We start from the raw sequence: 19050 nt of genomic DNA, 5'->3' as shown, positions 1-19050 counted from the left end.
TTACTGAACAGAATAGTCAACTGAATAGGATACTGGATAAGGATTCAAGAGACCTAGGTTCAACTGACTCCAGCACATTCCTGTGTAATCTTGGGCAAGTCACTTAGCTATCCTGTACCTCAGTTCTTTATCTATAAAATGGGGATAGTACTTTTCCACCTCAATGAGACGTTGTGAAAATAAAATCTATTAATGATTGTGAGGAACACAGCCACTCCAAAGATGAGTGCCATAGAAGAGTTTTTATATATTCAAAGTGCTACATAAACATTTACTGAGATTCACCCATCACTAACTACAGACTATATGGAACGTTAAGTAGGGTTACCAACTTTCTAATTGCACAAAACGAAAAACCCAAGGCCCTCCCCCCTTCCCACTCCATACCCCTTCCCTCTGTCACTCACTCTCCACCCAGAGCCAGATTAAGAAAAGAGCTTTAGAGGCTGTCGTCCAGCACCCACTAAAGCCCCTGGGTGCGGGGCCAGCTCTTCCTGGTGGTGGTGGGGAGGGGACAGCCCCACACATTTCCATTCATCACCCCCCCACCCTATCCAAGCTGGAGCTGTCTCACCACAAGCGATGGGAAGCTCTGTCCTCGTGCTGTACTTGCCTGGAGGCTCCACCCCTACAGCTCCCATTGGCTGGGAATCATGGCAGAGGACGGTGCCTGCAGGCAAGTATGGGGCAGCATGGTCTGTGCGGAGTCACTTGTTCCCCACCACCATCGAAAGGGAGCTGCCTCTGCAACAGGTAAGTGCCCCACACTCTGACCCCCTGCCCCTCCCCCCAAATCCCTTCCCACACCCTAACTCCCTCACAGACTCCTTATTCCCACCCCAACCTCCTGCCCTTAGCTTGCTCACATACTCCAAACCCTTTGTGCCCAGCATGGAGCCCCCTTGTGCATCCCAAATGCCTCAGTCAGAACCCATCCTAGAGCCTGCATCTCCCAGTCACAGTTCTCACCCCTTCCCACACTCATCCTCCTGGCTCAACCTGAAGCCCCTTCCCACACACTGAACTCCTTTTTGGTCCCACCCCAGAGCCTATGCGGCCCCACAAAATGTAATAGCCTAGGCTTCCACAAGAGTAAATCTGGACCTATCTCCACCACCTTCATTCACTCTCATTTTCACTGGGCTAGAGCAGGGGATTAGGAAGTGAGGGGGTGAGAGCTTCAGCTGTGGGTACAAGCTTTGGGCTGAGGCAGGGGATTTGGCTGTGGGAGGGGATATGCACTGTGGGCTTGGAGTGCAGATTCTGAGCTAGGACCAGGGCTGAGGAGTTTATGATGCAGAAGGAGACTGCAGTTTAGGGCTGAGGGGTTCAGAACATGGAGGGGGCTCTGGACTGGGGCAGAAGTGCAGGCTATGGTGTGGGACCAGAAATGAAGGATTCAAGGTGCAGGAGGGTGATCTGGGCTGGGACATGGGGGGGGGCGGATTGGAATGAAGGGTGTGTGAGAATACTCTGGCTGGGAGTGTGGACTCTGGTGTGAGCCTGGATATGAGGGGTTTAGGGTGCAGGGGAGACTCTAGGTTGGAGCCAAGGATTTTGGAATGTGGGAGGGGGCTCTGGGTTGGAAGTTCCAAGGTGCAGGAGGACGTTTGGAATGCAGGCTCCAGAGCTTCCATTGGCCATGTCCCTGGACAATGGGAGCTGCAGAGCAGCCCTGTGTCAGGCAAGGAGCTGCTCTAGCCCCTACTGGTTAACCAAAAACCAGTTAACCTTTCACATCTCTAATCAGCATTGCCACCAGAGTCCCTTTTCAATCGGCATTCCAGTCAAAAACTGGACAACTGGCAACCCTAAGCTTAAGTCCAAGATGAATACTTTATTTTTTCACCATATGTACTATATTGTTCTGTAAGATAAAATTTCTTGCCTTAGTCCAGTGTCTTCTTTGAACTGCTCCTGTCAAGGAAGTGAGCAGGATTTAGTCCCATGTCTACTGCCTGTTACATTTGTTAGCTAAATATCTGCATTACCGATTGATAATGTGTTCTTGCTTTTTGAACTGTCTGAAATGCAATGAATTACTGTATTAATTTCTGCTAAGGCTTTGAGGACATCTTTGAAAATGTTTTAAAAGATAGATTAGTGTCTCATCAAGATAGAGATTAACTGAAAGGGCTTTCAAATTTGTCATATGGCATTGTATCTATTAGGTTATTTATTATTTTACAGGTCATGTGTGAGTGATGGATCAAATACACTTTTTAACAGATCTTTTTATACATGAGTGAGTTTTAGTAAATTTAAATACATTGGCCAGCAGATTACACCTTTGCATTTTACCTTTCTAGGACAACCAAGAAATGGTTACTGTTTACAAATACAAGCAATTCCCTGACTGAGACCATTACACAGTATTGCTAGAGAAATCTCATATGGGTGCAAGGCAAAGCTACTTAATATAAGTATTGGGTTTTTGTAATATTTTATAGGGTTTGATTGCATGCATAATTTTTCTTCCAATAAAAGATAACATAAAAACACAATTCTATCCCAGGCCCTCTGTGAAACTACATCTTATTAGCACATGTATGCATGAGCTTCAACAGACACAATGCCATATAAAAGTCTTCAACAGTATATGAACACACTAAAGTTCTCTGTTGATAATATTCAAATGACCCTTTGTTCCCTATCCCCGATATTTCAGGTATAAAACAATTTGGTGGTTTAATTAATCTAAATATGTACATAATTAAGATGACTTAGCTCCCTCCACTATTCCAAAACACTTCAGTCTGCTTCATAATAAGCTTTTGTAACTTTTAACATATTCTACAAAACATTCATTCCATGTACTGCACCAGATTGCCTTCTCCTTTCTTGTAACTAAGTATTAGAGTTTCTTTTCAAGCTTTCCTCCTAAATCCATATATGAATTGGGATAGGGGCAGGAGTAGCAATCATCATAATGCTGTGGCATTTGGACCCTTCTCCTATCCAACAGATAGTAGAAGGGAAGGGAAGGGAAGGGAAGGGAAGGGAAGTGAAAGGGAAGGGAAGAAAACCATCCATGAGGTGGACTGGCTGTTTGGTTTTTTCCCCTTCACACAATGCCTGATTTTATTGGTCACATCAGGTAAACAATGGTAGAGCATACTGACTAAAACACCTGGTTAGAAGAAAAAGTAAGGTGAAGGGCAGTGGCTTGGGGGGGAAAAATGTTAAGGAACTAAGAAGACATGTGCCTTTAACATTGTGCTTCAATGTTTTCTTTTTTCTGTCATAGTATCTATTTAAAGTGTAAATTTCCTGAGCAGGGATTGTCTCTTCATATCATTTGGAAAGCATGAAGCATTTTATGAGTGCAACTGTAATACAAACCATGAAGAAAATATTAATAATCACTATTGTAATTGCTCTCTCACGCCAAATGGTTCATTCCTTGATGAAGTAAAACATTGTAAGTAAAAAGCTTCAAGTTCCTACCATAATCCTTGTGATGGACCCCTATCCGTCTATCTTATTTTGGTGTATGTATCACTCCTTGTGTGTGAAATTAGATACGTGTAGACGGGAATACGTATGATTTTTAAATGTGTCAATGGAAAGCCATCAAGGGTAATTCTACTGCTGGGAGACCTCCATGTCTGGGCAACTATACGCAAATAGCATATCTACTGCTTCTGGTGGTGGGGAAGTGACCTCAGCTTGGTGCCTCCGCTGTGGGAGACCAGCCAAGCTGGCTCAGCAGGACCGAGTGGTAAAAAGCTCCAGGGAGCAGGAAGTAGAGTGCCAGTGGCCATGTCAGCACTCCTGAAAGCCCCCTCCCCAAGGGGTCTTCTGTGACCTCACCCTGTCACAGTGGTGCAGAATTCTGTCCTCCCAAGAAGCAGTACAGACATTGAATCTCTTCAGGTCCAAGGAGTCTCAGTTTAGGGTGCATCTTCCTGCGATACCACTCCACAAATGGGATCAGCCCCCAATGAATTACTTGGGTAAACCCCCTTTAACAATGAAAGGGGGAATGTGCATACTGACTGCTCCCCCGGGTAATAATTGTTTACACAGGGCTTGATAGTAAGTAAAAGTGATTTTATTAAATACAAGCAGTAGGATTTAAGTGGTAATAAGAGAGAACAGGCAGAGCAAAGTAGATTACAAATCAAAACAAAAAATGCTTAGCGAATTCTAACACTAAACTCCTCAGCACAAACATATTACAAACTCACCCTAAGACTGTTTCTGTTCCAGCTGCATCTTCAAACGAGAGTCATCTCCCTTCCACTGGGGTCTCTGGTTCACCCTCCTTGGGTATATCCAGCCAGCCAAAGACAAAAGACTCCTACCTTCCTATTTTTTTTTAAAGAATTCCCCTATTGCATGGGGAGTGACCTGGCTGCTCCCTACCAGCCACTGCTAAGACTTAAGGACAACAGGCTATTTGCATATGACAGCTCAGACATTGAGGCCTCCCAGCAGTAGAATTACCCTTTATGACTTTCCATTTACACATTTATAAATCATACAATATTCCCTACTCCACATGTCTAATTTTATGTAAGTGTGATACATACACCAAAATAAGATAACAGAACCAGCAGATTATGACAAAGATTGATAGCTTGCATGAAATAATTTGCTCAAAGCCCCTTTGAGTTATGTACATGTATGTCCATATGTCCATTTCTCATACTGGTTATGAAAAGTTAATGGAGGCATACTAGTGTAAAAGGTCTATAAGTGAGGTAAAAATCTGCAAGTGGCCCATGCTGAATGTGTTTTTTTTTCTCTTTGGTCTGCTGAGGGAAATAAGCTGCGGACTTTGCTCAGTTAAAGAGGGTGCATACAATTGCTGGACATTTCTATATTAAGAACAGATAAGAAAAGAAGAACAAAACATTTCTACTACCTGAATTTAAAGATACCTTCTCAACACAAAATCCAACAACAAAGAAAGAATGGAATCTCCCACTTTCCTTTCCCATGACCTGGGCCTGGATATAGTTCCTTGTATAGACAGTGGAAAGATGGGAACACATGGCATATAATGTCCAATATCTCTATAACTCCTTGTAAAACCTTATAGAATTATTTGTGTTCTCACCTAGCATCTATTTGCCAACATTCCTTCAAATCCAAACCCTTCACAGGTACTATGCTTAACATACAGGTTATAACACTTTACAATGGTTATGTCTTAGTAGGAGAACACAGTCAGTCGACAAAGATGTGCTTAGAGACTCATGAATACATTCAGTAGTTAGGAAGTGAGGAGCGACAGGAACACAGGAAAATGGATTTAGTGTTTGCACTCATTTCTGGGCATGAAACATTTTTGTCTCATTTAAAGAACAGTGTTTGACTAGTTTGACATGTTGAAGATCCATCTGGAGAGCAGCACCAGATGAGACCATGCTTACCAGCAACAAGAAAATGTTTCCAGTGCATGTTTCCTTGCCAATGGTTTCTAAAAAGTGACAGGATACGTGGGGATCAGCGCATCAGCTGTTTCATTGTGTTCGCTCCACATTCAGATGCTCAATGTGGCACATGCTGATGAACTCGCCCAGTTGCTGAGTAAATCAGAACTTGAGTAGCAATCCAAGGAAAACTTTCACAGGTGGACATGAAAGATAACAATAGAATATTACCACCCTGTAAATAAAGTTCTTGTTACACACGGAGCTTTTAGCCATGCTGTTACATGAGCACTGGAAAGCATTTTGTCTTAGAGAAGCACAGTGACACACAGAGCTTATAAGAACATAAGGGAAGAGCACCCTTATATACACAATGCTTCGGTATGTAAACTACTTGCATACCTAGGATGCATGCACATGGGAATGCAACTATCTGACAATTTCAGACATGGTACTACAATGCAAATGACGCAGTTTCTTGGTTTCCTATATGTTCCTCTTCAGCACTGGAAGTAGTTATTGCATTATTCACATTCCACAGGTAAAATGCGCCATATCCTTTATCTTGTAATATATTTTTAGCTTATAGCCACCACTAGGTTGTCTGATTTTCTTGCAGCATCCACATTATTTTAATTTAGGCTTTCGAAACATTTCCCAGTATAATTAATCAGAAATTTCAACAACAAAAAAAGCCTTTCCCTTCCGCCATGTATATAATTGCTTTATTAAAGAAACATGTATGAGTATAGGTTTAACTACTACCAGCTAAAGAATCTGTGGTGGCAAATTTGAGACTTGGGGCAGAGAAGTGGTATATCCACTATCTATCCCCTCATCATAGTAATAGTTCCCACATGGTATCTTTGTTTCCTGGAATCCTTCTGTCGTTTACTATTGGATCAAACCTCTCAGTTCTTTCTTTTCCTTGACTTTCCTTCAGCCGCAGTGAGCCACTGTCATTCCAGAGTAGATGCCTTTCCAAAGTTCAGTGAGGACTGGTGCTAGTGTGTGAATATGTACATTCATGGAGAGTTCCATCAGGCAATTTAGCAGAGGCTGTTTCCGAATGAGGCAGTTAGCTATAGTGTTAGGCTGGGGAGTGAAGGGAAGAGAGAAAGATTCCTCATCAGTTTTCACAAACTAGCCTGTCTTTTCACCTCTCATTAGTCAGCTTATATATATATCCAGGCCAGAGGATGCCTCCTTCTCCATGTTTAATTGAGAAGGTGTATAAAGTAGCTAGTATCAAGAGACAATAGCTCCTACTACGTGTCTAGCTTCTCTTTGAATAATACTGACTGACACTTATATAGTTACAGGTGTTGTTGCTTTTTCAGTTGTCTTAGGTCAACAGCTGCTCACTGAATTAATGAAAAGCCCCAGCAGATCATAAGGGAGAGGAAGCCCAGGTAACACTTTGTCTCTGGAATGGAGGGTCATATAGAGATTTTTCTGGTTACGGTACATTTTATAGCACATACAAATATATAAGGATGTGACTGGCAGGAAAGTATTTGCTGCTTATGGATTTCAAAGTCTCCTGAAGACAGAAAGATTGATCTTAATAGAAGTGATGGGAGAACAGAAACTATTCCTAAAACAAAGTCAGGATGGAAGATGACCTATCTTCAGTTGTTTGAACTCTGGTGTGGAGGGCTCCTTCAAAAACAATACCAAATTACCAGAGAAATTTGATAAACATTATTGTATTCAAAATATTAGAATATTGATTATTCCATAGTATTTGTGACACACACCTAATGATGCAACTGGTGAAGTGGAAATGGCCTCATGTCCAAATGAGCTTAGTGTTTGGACACAGACTACATGCTGCAACTCACGTGAGTAAGAATAGAATGACATAGTTGGGATAAGCAATGGAAGGGTTAATGAAGATCCAGATCCTCAACTGTTGTAAATCAGCGTAGCTGCATTTGACTTTAATGCATTTTAAACCAGCTGAATACTAAACTTGCACTGTTAAAGGAGTGCAACCTCCACATATAATATAGATGGACAATATAGCTGTATTATTAATTAGATCCTTAGCTACACCTTGATACTCAGATATCTGCTGTCTCCAAGTAGCTCTTCCTCCATTTGCACCTGGAAGGAAGAAGGTAACTGGAGCAGACTGAAAAATGTCAACCCACTTTTATGAAAAATGCAACAGTTGTTTTTGGATTGAAGTGCTATAAAGTAAAAAATTGTTACATACTTTTCATAACTGTTGTTCTTTGAGATGTGTTGCTCATGTCCATTTCAACATATGCATTCCAGTATGTGTGCATGTGCACACCACATGCACGATTGTCGGAAAATTTTCCCTAGTGGTGCCCATCGAGTCAGCTGTATGTTTCCTATAGTGGTGCCTCATGGCCTCATATATATACCCCAGCCGATGTGACACCAGTTGATCCAGTCTAAGCTTGCCTGAGGTGGAATGACTAGCCAAACAAGAGAATCCTGAAAGGTCTGAAACATCGACATCACCCATGCTTGTAGCGGGTGAAGGCAGAGTTAAGCATGATGAAGGACATGGCTGCAAGACACCATGTGACCTGGGAATCTCATGGTTGCTCATTACCAGGGCTTGACAAAGAATACAATCTACTCGCCTATGGCAAGTAAATTTCAGCCGCGCGCCCAGTTCATTCACGGCGCGCGCATGCGGCTCTTGCAGTACGGGGCTGGCGAGCGGTTTTCGCCACCGTTCATCAAGCCCTGCTCATTATGGTGGTCATATTTTGATGAAGCTCAGCAATAATTCCTGCTAACATCTGGAACTGGGCCTCAAGCAGAGAGGTGTTGTTTGAGTAGAATCAAGGAGGGCCCCAATAAACTCAATGCATTGAGTGGGAATGAGGGTGGACTTTGGGTTCTATTGGGAGAATGTGGCCTTGACCAGTTCCATGTGCCTGAGCACCTGGTGCCATGGCCTGCCCTTGATATGCCAATTGTCCAGTTATGGGAAGACTTGCACCCAGCTAAAGCCACGGGAGGAGCCATAGGGCATGCTGCAAATGGTGCCTCAGACCTAAGTATCCATGCCAGAGGCACAACTGTCTATAGCGCCACAGATGTCAGGGTGGAAGAAATAGACAGCGGTGCCAGGGTTAGTCCAGGAGGCAGTGCCACTGGCACCACCAGCAGGGGAATCTGCAACTCAAATGGAGCCAGTGCCATAAACTCAATGAGGTCCCGAGTGGCCTCAAAAGTTCTGGTGTGGGGAGAGAAGGTCCAAGTCCTCTTCTACCATACTGGCTCCAGAAAGACCACTGACACCGGACTCAATGGTCCCAACCAGGGTGCTGGAGTCAATGGTACCTGGGCCAACATGCTTAGCCTAGTCAGGCTGAGCACAGTATGGGCAACCTCCGGGGCATTGCTCAGCCTTCTGGAGGAAGAACGATCCCAATCAGTCCTCTTCTTCTTCTTGAGCCCTGGGGAGTGAGAGAGATGCCACATGGATGAGCCCATCCCATGTAAAGGGGGCCAGTGCTGACAATCCCTCCTTTCAACGTGCCGAGGCCTCCCACACTGAGGCCAGTGAGCTGCACCCCAAGGGAGTGGAAGCCGCATCCTGGGACTGTGGCTGGAGTGCTGATTCCAACAGGAGGAGTTTACCAAACATCATCAGAAATACTTTACTTGAATTTCAGTCCGTATAAACATGGTGAATATTTTCAGTAGTAGACTTCCCAAGAGGAATTCTCAGCTTTGGGATTTGCTCCTTCCTGGTGCATAGTTTAAGGAGGTTAAGGTCTCTCTCCAGGGGTGCTGCAGTCAACCTGATGGGTACTGCTAGGGAAAATCTTCTGACAATTGTGCATGCAGCGCGCATGCACACATATTGGAATGCCCATATTGGAATGTTCTTTTTCAAAAACATTACCAAGAGTACTTTAATATAAAAATATGAAAAATATTGGAAAGAGGTATGGAAATTTGTGCAAAAAATGAAGTTTTTGTATCATGAAATTTTTTTCTGACTAATTTTTCAGAGCAGATTTTGGCCCATGCTTTCATCATCTTAGCTTTGTCCAGCTGTAATGCATTCTCTGGGACTACATATTATAACTACTGGCGGTGTTTTATAAAGCAGAATTCATTGCTGGGGCACATTACATCTGTGATCTTTGTCACTGACAGTCAGCAGGTCTCTGGGTGGAATTCAAAAGATTAGTGGATATAACTAGACAACAAATGATTTGGTATTTTCTTACTGCTGTGACCACCTAATCTCCTGTGCCATACTACCAATATCCATCAGAAATACTTTATGTGAGATTATCTTCATATAAACACAATGCATTTTTGGTAGTAGATTTCCCAAGATGAATTCTCAGCATTGGGATTTCCTTCTTCCTGATACAGATTCCAACTTTCTTAACCTTCGGGCAGCCTGACAAAGGCCTTCTACTTTAATTAGGCATTTCAGGATGAGTGAGCTGAAGTGCACATGGGCTAGGGTGTTGTTTGTCATCTGTGTAGGGGAGCTGTTTTATTATAGTGTCTGCTGATGCACATTAATTTGATAGGATGATCATTATAAAAATATGTAAAGGGGCCCAGAGTGTTGGCTGGGCACCCTTTAAATATTTTATACATCCAAGTAATTATCCATATATTATTTAAATACCAAAACAGGGACTGCCACCTTGCAGGAATAAGACATGATACCTGCCACTCAGAGGAGCATGAAAGGTATCTATTTTTTTGTTTTGTTTATATATTGTTAGTCTCTGTAGCATTTGAGCAACTATCTGAAGAGGCAGATATCACAAATTGCACTGGAAGACCAAAGAGGAAAGTTCTGCCTGAGGGGTAGATCCTACTTCCATTGAAGTGAAGGGGAGTTTTACCACAGTTTTACCACAGAATACAACTGGAATAGGATTGGGCCCTTAGGGCTTGATCCTGCAAGGAGCGGAGCACACTGGCCCTAGTCCAGCAAAGCACTTAAGCACTTGCTTAATTTTAGACATATAGTCTCATTTGGTTCATATGGACTATTCGCGTGATTAATATTAAGCACATACTTAAGTGCTTTCCTGGATTGGGGCCAGAATGCTCATCATTTTGCAGGATCAAGGTCTTCGTACATTTTTATTTACATTTTGATAGCAGAATGGAGTAACAGCATCTTTGTTGAAGCAGTTTAGCTTTTGTGAGTTTCATAGAAGAAATGGGTTGTGTTAGAGGTCACTTGATGTTATCTTGGAATGTTGTTTTACTTGGAAAGTTCCTTTCTCTCTTAATCCATGACCATATATTAAGAGCATTCTTTCCTGAATGGAACTAGTATATTTGGTATATAGAAATGTAGAAATATTGAACAGTTTTACATTCCAGAGAACATAACCAAAAGGTTACATTGCACCATTCACAGACTCACTTTGGTTTCAAAGCATGTTCTCTACCTACAGTCTGGTTTTGCTCTGCAATTAAATGTCTATGGGATGATACTGTGGGGAATAATGACTTTCCTGTCTGTAGTGCCACTGATAGTTTGAGATCAAATCATATGTACTATGCATTAAAGCCATTTAGTGTTCTCATTAACATGACATCCTTTTGTGACCGAATTTAACAAAAGTAGTGGGGTAAAAGGCAGAGAATCTAAACCAGTTGGAAAACATCAATCTCATACACCAGTTACACCATATAACAGAATAACTGACAACTACAGCTAGGGCTTTGATGGGCAGCTAAAGGAGTTGGGCATTCAACTACAATTCCTAACTCTTAGATCCCTATGTTGTCTTATAGGCAAAATGCAGATTCTCTCTGTTTAGTTGGTCACCCATCTAAAAGGGGCTTTTCTGTGGTTTCCACAGTACTCCACAGCATATGTCATCATCACAGAAAAGTCTAGTTATATCATCCAGCAATGCTGTTTTAATGGTGATGGGTGATTATAGAGCCCTATGCAGATACAAAATTGATATCTGCATCTGCATCTGCAAAAATGATCCGCAGATATTTGCAACAGCATCCCGCAGATGTGGGTACCTATCGGTATAAAGTATCCACAAATTTGCTTGGTTCTAGATCCAAAATTTGTATCCTCATCCGCGTCCATATCTGCAAAACTGAGCCATGGATATCCGCAAATTTGCAGGGTTCTAAATATTTGTTCTTCCTAGTAAATGTTCTACTTTCCTCTCAGTTTTCTCTATCCCAACCCACTCTCAGGGCCTTGCCTTACAAGCACTGTTCCCAGAAATATGGACTAGAAAAAATGCCATAGTTCACCAACCTGATCTTGGAATTGGCTGAAGAGGTTATTGCATTTTCCCACCTAGGAGCTGAGAGCATTAACTCTGCAGTACTCCAAACTCTATTGGGAGAGAGAAAACAAGGGAAAATTACCAAGCCAGGATAAACCATTGGCCTTGAAAAACACTCCCAAGGGTGCACCTCAGTGCAGTACATAATGGGTCAGCTCCTCAGCTGATGTAAATCCCAGTAGCTCCACTGTAATAATCAATTTGTAATAAACAAGGATCTGACTCAATGATTCTATAATATCAGAAAGAGCTTTTTAATCACTGTTTTTCTGTAATTGCATTATAGAAATTCCATAGGAAGAAAACATTAAAGAAGCTAATTGATCAAGAAAAAGTCTTTAGGCTAAAACTTGCTAGAGATTTTTAGATAAGCTTTCTGAGGTAGAGAACAAGTCAAGGAATAAAACCCATTGGACATGTCTATCTCAATTATAACACTATGCCTGTGAAGTTTCAGGGTTCTGCAGTACACCATCTACGTGTGCAGTACACCATCTACGTGTGTGTGTGTGTGTGTGTGTGTGTGTGTGTGTGTGTGTGTGTGTGTGTGTGTGTGTGTGTGTGTGAGCACTGTATTTTTAACTCATTTGGGACTTTCTATCATCAACATTATTAATACAAAAGGACTGAAAATACTAGGGGATCTTACAGAGCTAGAAGAAAATCACAAAGATTCATTATGACTACGTCTACACAGTGGAGCTATTTTGGGATATGGGAGGTATCCCGAAATAGCTATTTCACATCTTAAGAGCAAGCCTATTACATCGAAATATAATGGGCTCGCTATTCCGACATCCCTGTAAACCTCATTGCGCAAGGGATAGGGGATGTTTCAGAATAGCACCTTGAAATTTGGCACTGTGTAGAAATAAACTACATGATTTTAATAGCACAAATTGCATAGCTTATTTTGAGATAAGGGTGCTGTGTAGATGCACCTAGGACTCCTCCTATTCCCTTTACAGCTGTCCTTGAAACCACTTTGAGAAAGCTGCTAACTGTCTGTGCCACTGTGTTTATTTACTGGCACCATGGCTAAGGAGCCTTGAAGCTCCCCTTGGCTGCACATGGCAAATCAGAGCCAATGGGAGCCATGAGGCTCCATGTCCGTGTCACTAGTAAATAAACACACTGGCATGACCAGTTATCAACTTTCTCAAAGTGGTTTCGTCGACCGCTTTGAGAACACTGCTTTATTGCAACCACAGAGAATCTCAGGCCCAATACCACTACAGATGAGAAGAACCACTACAGATGAGGAGGCAGGATTTAGGAATCTGCACACCCTTTGTTGAACCCAGATCTACACAGATACCCTGTGTATCTCCACACCACATGGCTTGTGGATACCTTGCTTCAGATATCCACCAGCCATTGACCACATAGGATAGGGCAGGAGTGAGCATACAGTAATTCTGGCTACAAACCAGCTCCATCACAGAATTTCAAGGATTCTTTTGCTCCTGCTCCCATGCTACCTTGCTTCCCCCACTCCACCCTACAGCAGTGTTTCGCACAGGAGTTTGGCACAATTTAGTTCTTTGTCAGTTTTTTTTTGCAGGTGGAAACCTGAGTGCTAAGATAAAGATACATCCCAACAAATCTAATTATCAGAAATAAGAATATGAATGTGAATCTGAGAACCTGTGAGCACCTTACAAATCCTCACAAAACACATGAGCAGTCAGCAGTGTGACTGTCAACTGTAGCTAAACACCAGTGACTACAAGCTCAGTCTGCCCCCATTCACTTCTTGATATTTTCCATTGTTTTTACTGGCTGCTACTCCTTGATTTGCTCATGAGCAGCTAGTGTTCTACCATAATTGATAAATGTAGGCATTTTCCAATCACACCATGTAAATGACCGCCATCCATATTTGAAGAGGTATATATGATGTTTAGCAGAAACCACAACTACTCACCAATAACACGCAGTCATCCTTGCAGAAAAAACAAAGACAAAAATGGCCAAAGATAAGTTCTCTAACCACAACTGTCTTCCAATAGATTAGACACAACATTGTATAAGAAATAAGAATATGGTATTATGGATCCTAGTGTAAGAAGAGATACGCAAAACAGAGTTCAGAATGACAAAAGTGTTTCTTATAATATGCAACATTTTAAAAAAAGTAAATTATAAATCATCAAAGGTCTAATGATAAAATCACGTGTATATTTTTCAAGGCAGATAATAAAGAGTTAATGGTAATTAAAAATAACACGTAACTTCAGTAATTGCTGAATCATTTTCTTTTATTCAGCACTCAGGTTTATAATAGTAGCTTTTTTTAATTTCACAAACACTTTGCTTATTATTAAACATTTGCAAGTAGGTTTACAGGCATAAATTGTGGATTTTTCTTTATACAGCAGTCTATTGTTATGATTTAACCTAAAGAATATGAAATTAAAACTGATTTACTAAATAGGTTAAGGATAGCGTACTTATTTAAGATTTCAACCCTATTTCATGCTTAGACAGGCAGATCTTAATTATACACAAAAGAATACAAATGTTATTAGCATGATAATAATTATTTAGAAGTCGTTGTCTTTTTTAAAAAAATTAAAGCAGTATTGTCATTCGTGCAGCCACATTTTTCAATAGAATGACAGCTACGCTAGTCATAGATATGTTCAAAGAATATATACAATATTCAAAGCTGTGCAGCCGACATGTTATCAGGATAAGCTAGAGTAGGTACTGCCAGAAACACACTGCACACTAATCATTATGTCCTACCCATGGTACTACATGCAAATACAATCCTTTGTGACATTTTGTCAAATATTTTGAGGTTTCTATACTTATCATTTTTTCCCTTTGCGCTCATTAACATACAGCCACCCAGAAACTGTATTCATGTATTGTATGTACAGTTCTTCACAGTGATAATACCATGACAAATTAATGAAAGGAAAATTAAAGATTTAAGTATTTTAAAGTCTAACAGGCAAGTCAAAGGGAAGAAAATTTCAGTTTATATTTGCTACCTAGCTTTCCCAGAACAGCTGGGGAAAAATGCAGTGTTTCATGCTATATTTATGTTGTAAAAGATGTAAACATTACATATAGTATCCAGCATATGACATATTAGATAAATCAATTTAAAGGTCCTGCATTTTCCAAATCTACACTGCAGGTCAATACTTAACTGTCAATGAGCCTATATACTATCAGATTTAGAAAATGTAGAAATGGCTCAGGAATAAACCATTGGCTACCGTACAAACAATGCATTTCTCAACATTGATTTGCCAGAAGTGTTTCTGTTGTCTTATTGCTCTAGGCTGGCATTTTTAATTATTTTTGGAACAAATGGATCATTGATATACAGAGTAGGGCTTCTTGTCAAATTAATAAAATAATAATGAAAGTAGTCATCTCAGACTGCAAAGGGTCAAAATACCTGGGAAGATATATAATAATCTACATGTTTAAACAAACTAAAATGCTTCTCCGTGTTATTTTAAATCTTAAGTGCTATGATATAAAATAGATTGTGTACACAATGACACCTACTGTGACAAAACCGACTATGTTTAATGACCTTTTTAAATCTTAAACCTAGAGTCCATAAAAGCATTGTAATTCAGTTGTAAAACACACTTTAATAATCAAAATGCAGCTGTTAAAATAGCACTGCTCATAATTCTAACTTGAGGCAATTTTTTTTTGTTTTTAATGCAGAAGAGCAGACCACAGTTTAAAATTCCTATGAGGTCACTATTGGCCATTACAGTGTTTTTTTGCAACTTAATAATAGATGTTTTAAAGTTTAAGTGCAGCCTCAGGCACTCATAAGCATTTATTACAAATCGCTGGTTGCCTCCCTTATGCAGAGAGGAATAACATTTACATACAGTAGCATGGATTAATAAGATAAAAAATTTGAAAAAGCCGTCAGTCAGGGAGTGAAACTGGTGCTAATAAAGCCCACTATATTCTTCGGAAATATCAAGCCGTCTGTTCCAATATTTTGCCATTCCCCATGAGGTATACAAATCCAAATCAGATAAGACTCAAGCAATGCCAAAGACATGCTGCTCTGCTCTCCAGTGGCATCCAGCTGAATCTTTTATTTATCTTCAGAGCAATTGTACATTCTAGTGTACTAAAGACTGAAATAAACTGAACATCACTCATCTGAAAGTTTCATAAAATGGGGCCCACTTCTTCCATGTTTGCTAAACCATGATTAGTGACTAAAATGCAGTGCAAAATACATACTGTGGTACGTAGATATAATAGCAGACATGGGACTGCTATAGTAAGGGCTAGTTAAAAAGCCTCAAGTATTGCTGTAGTTTAACATGATGCTCACATGAAACATAACACAGAGGAAATCGCACTGTTTAAGCAAAGGAAATCCAAGTAGCCTTACACTTTTTAGCTTTATATTAAAAAGACAGTTTATAAGCCAGGCTGCCAAAGCCATTAGGCAAGCTAAGTGCAATCCTTGTAAAATAATACACATAATGTGGCATTATGATTAAACGACAAAGGTACTTGTTATAACAAATCACTTTGTAAATCATGGAAACTACAACATAACAAAACTGAACATAAAATCATTTTTGCACCTTGTAAATGCCAATATTTTTCAAAGTTCAACATTTAGAGTAGGAAGGAAGGATGAGGATGTCAGAATTTTTTAAATCAAGATAATTCTCAAAGATAAAATACATTTATTTACATATAATTATTTCTATTACTGCCAGACAGAACAGTGGTGAGAATGGAGGGGAAAAAAAGAGAGAGACTGTTTCCTTCTCATTTTTCTTCAAGAAGTCTGCCATATTAACATTGAATAATTACTAAAAATTGTAATACACTGGTGTAATATTAACTTTTGCCAAATTGCATTAATCAAAAAGTGAGCCCACTGCAATCCTGCAATTAAGTATATAAAAAGGACTGTGCATATTGCATAGCATATTTTCTCAGGATTGTTTTTTATATGGTTGCTTTTTAAACTCCTAGATTTTGCAATTTGTTTTTGTTGCAATGATCCCAAGGAAGAAGGCAAGTAAATGAGTGTAAAATAGTCTATCTGCAGTTGCGCATGGAGAATGCCACAGTAATGGACAAGGAATGAAAGTCACCTCGACGACTCTGCATATATACACAATAAAATAAATCCTGCTTAACCTCTCCAAGAAACTAGACTATTGTTCACCATGCAAAATAGTAAATGTGGCTGCTTAATTACACACAAGCAAACATTCTTATACATAGAGTTGATGCTAGAAAAATGAAGAGCTTCTTGGTATGATGGGTTTCTTTGGAAATTAAAAAAAAAGGTATGCATGACAAATATCATTTCAAGTATACATTAACTGGGCAAATTAGAAACAGCTCATTTGCATAATGTCATAAAACAACTTATAATGCTAATATTAATAAATGCATGTGAAATCTCTTTTACATCCTTTTGTTGCATAAATTTATTTTAGAGGTGGGCAAAGGTTTCTTTCCAGATCAGCATCGTAACTTGTAGAATCATAGGTGCCAAACTAGTATTAATTAGGAACATGCATTTTGTAAGCAGACATGAATTTATTTATTTATTTACTGTAGCTGTGTATGTAAAGTGTAGTTTCTTCCACCAGTCTATCCTAGACTAGCTGTGAATAGTGCCCATTTTGAGATTAGGAGATTAGGTTATTCATCACTTGAGATGCTCCCTGCTGTGCTGCTACTATCAGAGCGCAGCCAAATCAAAACATCTCTGGAAGGCATTTCAGAATAATTGAATGCATCATAATTTCCCTATTAATACATATCTCATATTACAGATTATGCATGAAATGTTCACATTATCTGTTACTTTTTGTTAACGTCTTGCTCCTTGCCAGTAAATTTAATACACAGAGTGAATCAGCATGCCGTGATGAAGGGATAGGTTACTGATAGCTATTTTTTTCAGGATTCAGTAGAAAATTAAAGTAAATCGATCATTTTATAGCCCCACTGGAATGTCTACAAGGGCATGTTGCTAAGCAAATGGTAATTTAAATGTACTGTGTAATTTTTCTAAGCAATTTACTGAAGGCAGATTTTATTTCTCACATACTTAATATCAGATGCTCTTTATCTGTTAGTGCTTGATGTATCAGTTATAGACAAATTACTAATCTATCTTTTAATCAAATGGAGACTGTATAGTGATTTGACAGCTAGTCATATACACACTAACGTGAGTTAATTAATGTGAATTGTAAGAATATTACTGCTATTAATACCAGAAAAGAAAGAACATGTGTTTATTAAATTATATATAGCATGCACCCATGTTCCGAGTGAATCAACATAAATCTTAAAAACATTGCAATACAAGTGTCTATTATATTTCACAATAAATAAGTCATAAATCTAATCTGATGTTAGAATTTGCAAAAAAAGGAACTACTCTTGAGCAACTGAAGATATAGTATACAGCAACTGAAGATATAGTATACAGAGTTATTTAGCAACTGAAGATATAGTATACAGAGTTTTTGGAGCTTTTACTAGTATTTAAAATGAAATTGAAAAATTAAAATCGTGATGGCCTTTATAGTTTAGGGCAATTATCTCCAGTCTAGGTAGAATGCAATAATCATTTTACATATTAAATACACATATACCTTCCTTAAACAAAGAATATTTGACAAATACATAGGATCTGATCTTCCAGCCCTAACTCAGGCAAAATTCCAATGAACTTCAGAGAGAATTTTTGCCTAATCACAGAAGTATTGAGCCCACAACAGTACTTTTATTTTACCAATTAAGCCAAGTATATGAATGTTTTAAAAAACAAACGAGGACACATCATTCTTTTTAAGACCGAAAATGTATTTCAATGACAGCCTTCATTTTTATAAAATTCGTAGAAACCTCCATTTATCCTAAAATAAATGTAGGATCCTCCTACTGCTGATGCACAAAATGTATTATTGTCATTAATGAAAAAGTTAATGGGCCATTTTCTTATATATCAATTTACATTTTACAATTTGAGTATACAAATGATATGTACAGCAGAGAGCTGATTATTTTTGCTCAAGGAAATAGTTTTAATGTGTTTTATGGACATCAAATGTTGTGAATAATGATGCATCCACAGAATGCAAATAGGAGGACAGTTCCTATGCTGTGATCAACAGTGCTTGGATAAAAGGTCTGCAGTGACAATAATGTTCTATGGAGAGTATGAACAGTAAAAAATGGGAAACAAGGAGGATATTATGATATTCAAATTGTACATCAGCAGATAGACCTGCAATTGTTACTAATATTATTAGTTCATAAACACAATACAATGATAATTTACTCTGAGAGCACACTTATTTTTAGTTTCTTACAACAAATGAATCACT

General features: G+C 39.4%; 1 long non-coding RNA gene across 1 annotated transcript in view; it reads left to right on the top strand.

Moving 5' to 3' along the window:
- The first annotated feature begins 3827 nt into the window (after positions 1-3827).
- Positions 3828-19050, top strand: part of LOC112545637 (uncharacterized) — a 36610-nt gene continuing 21387 nt past the window's right edge. The window contains exons 1-2 of the long non-coding RNA XR_003089167.2: positions 3828-3956; positions 6722-6793. This is a non-coding gene — a long non-coding RNA (uncharacterized LOC112545637). The remainder of the gene's footprint in view (positions 3957-6721; positions 6794-19050) is intronic.

The sequence above is a fragment of the Pelodiscus sinensis genome, chromosome 3, assembly GCF_049634645.1.
Source record: "Pelodiscus sinensis isolate JC-2024 chromosome 3, ASM4963464v1, whole genome shotgun sequence".
In the NCBI taxonomy this organism is placed as follows: domain Eukaryota; kingdom Metazoa; phylum Chordata; order Testudines; family Trionychidae; genus Pelodiscus; species Pelodiscus sinensis.
Note: the sequence above shows the minus strand (reverse complement) of the source record. Positions and strands in the feature narration are given on the sequence as shown.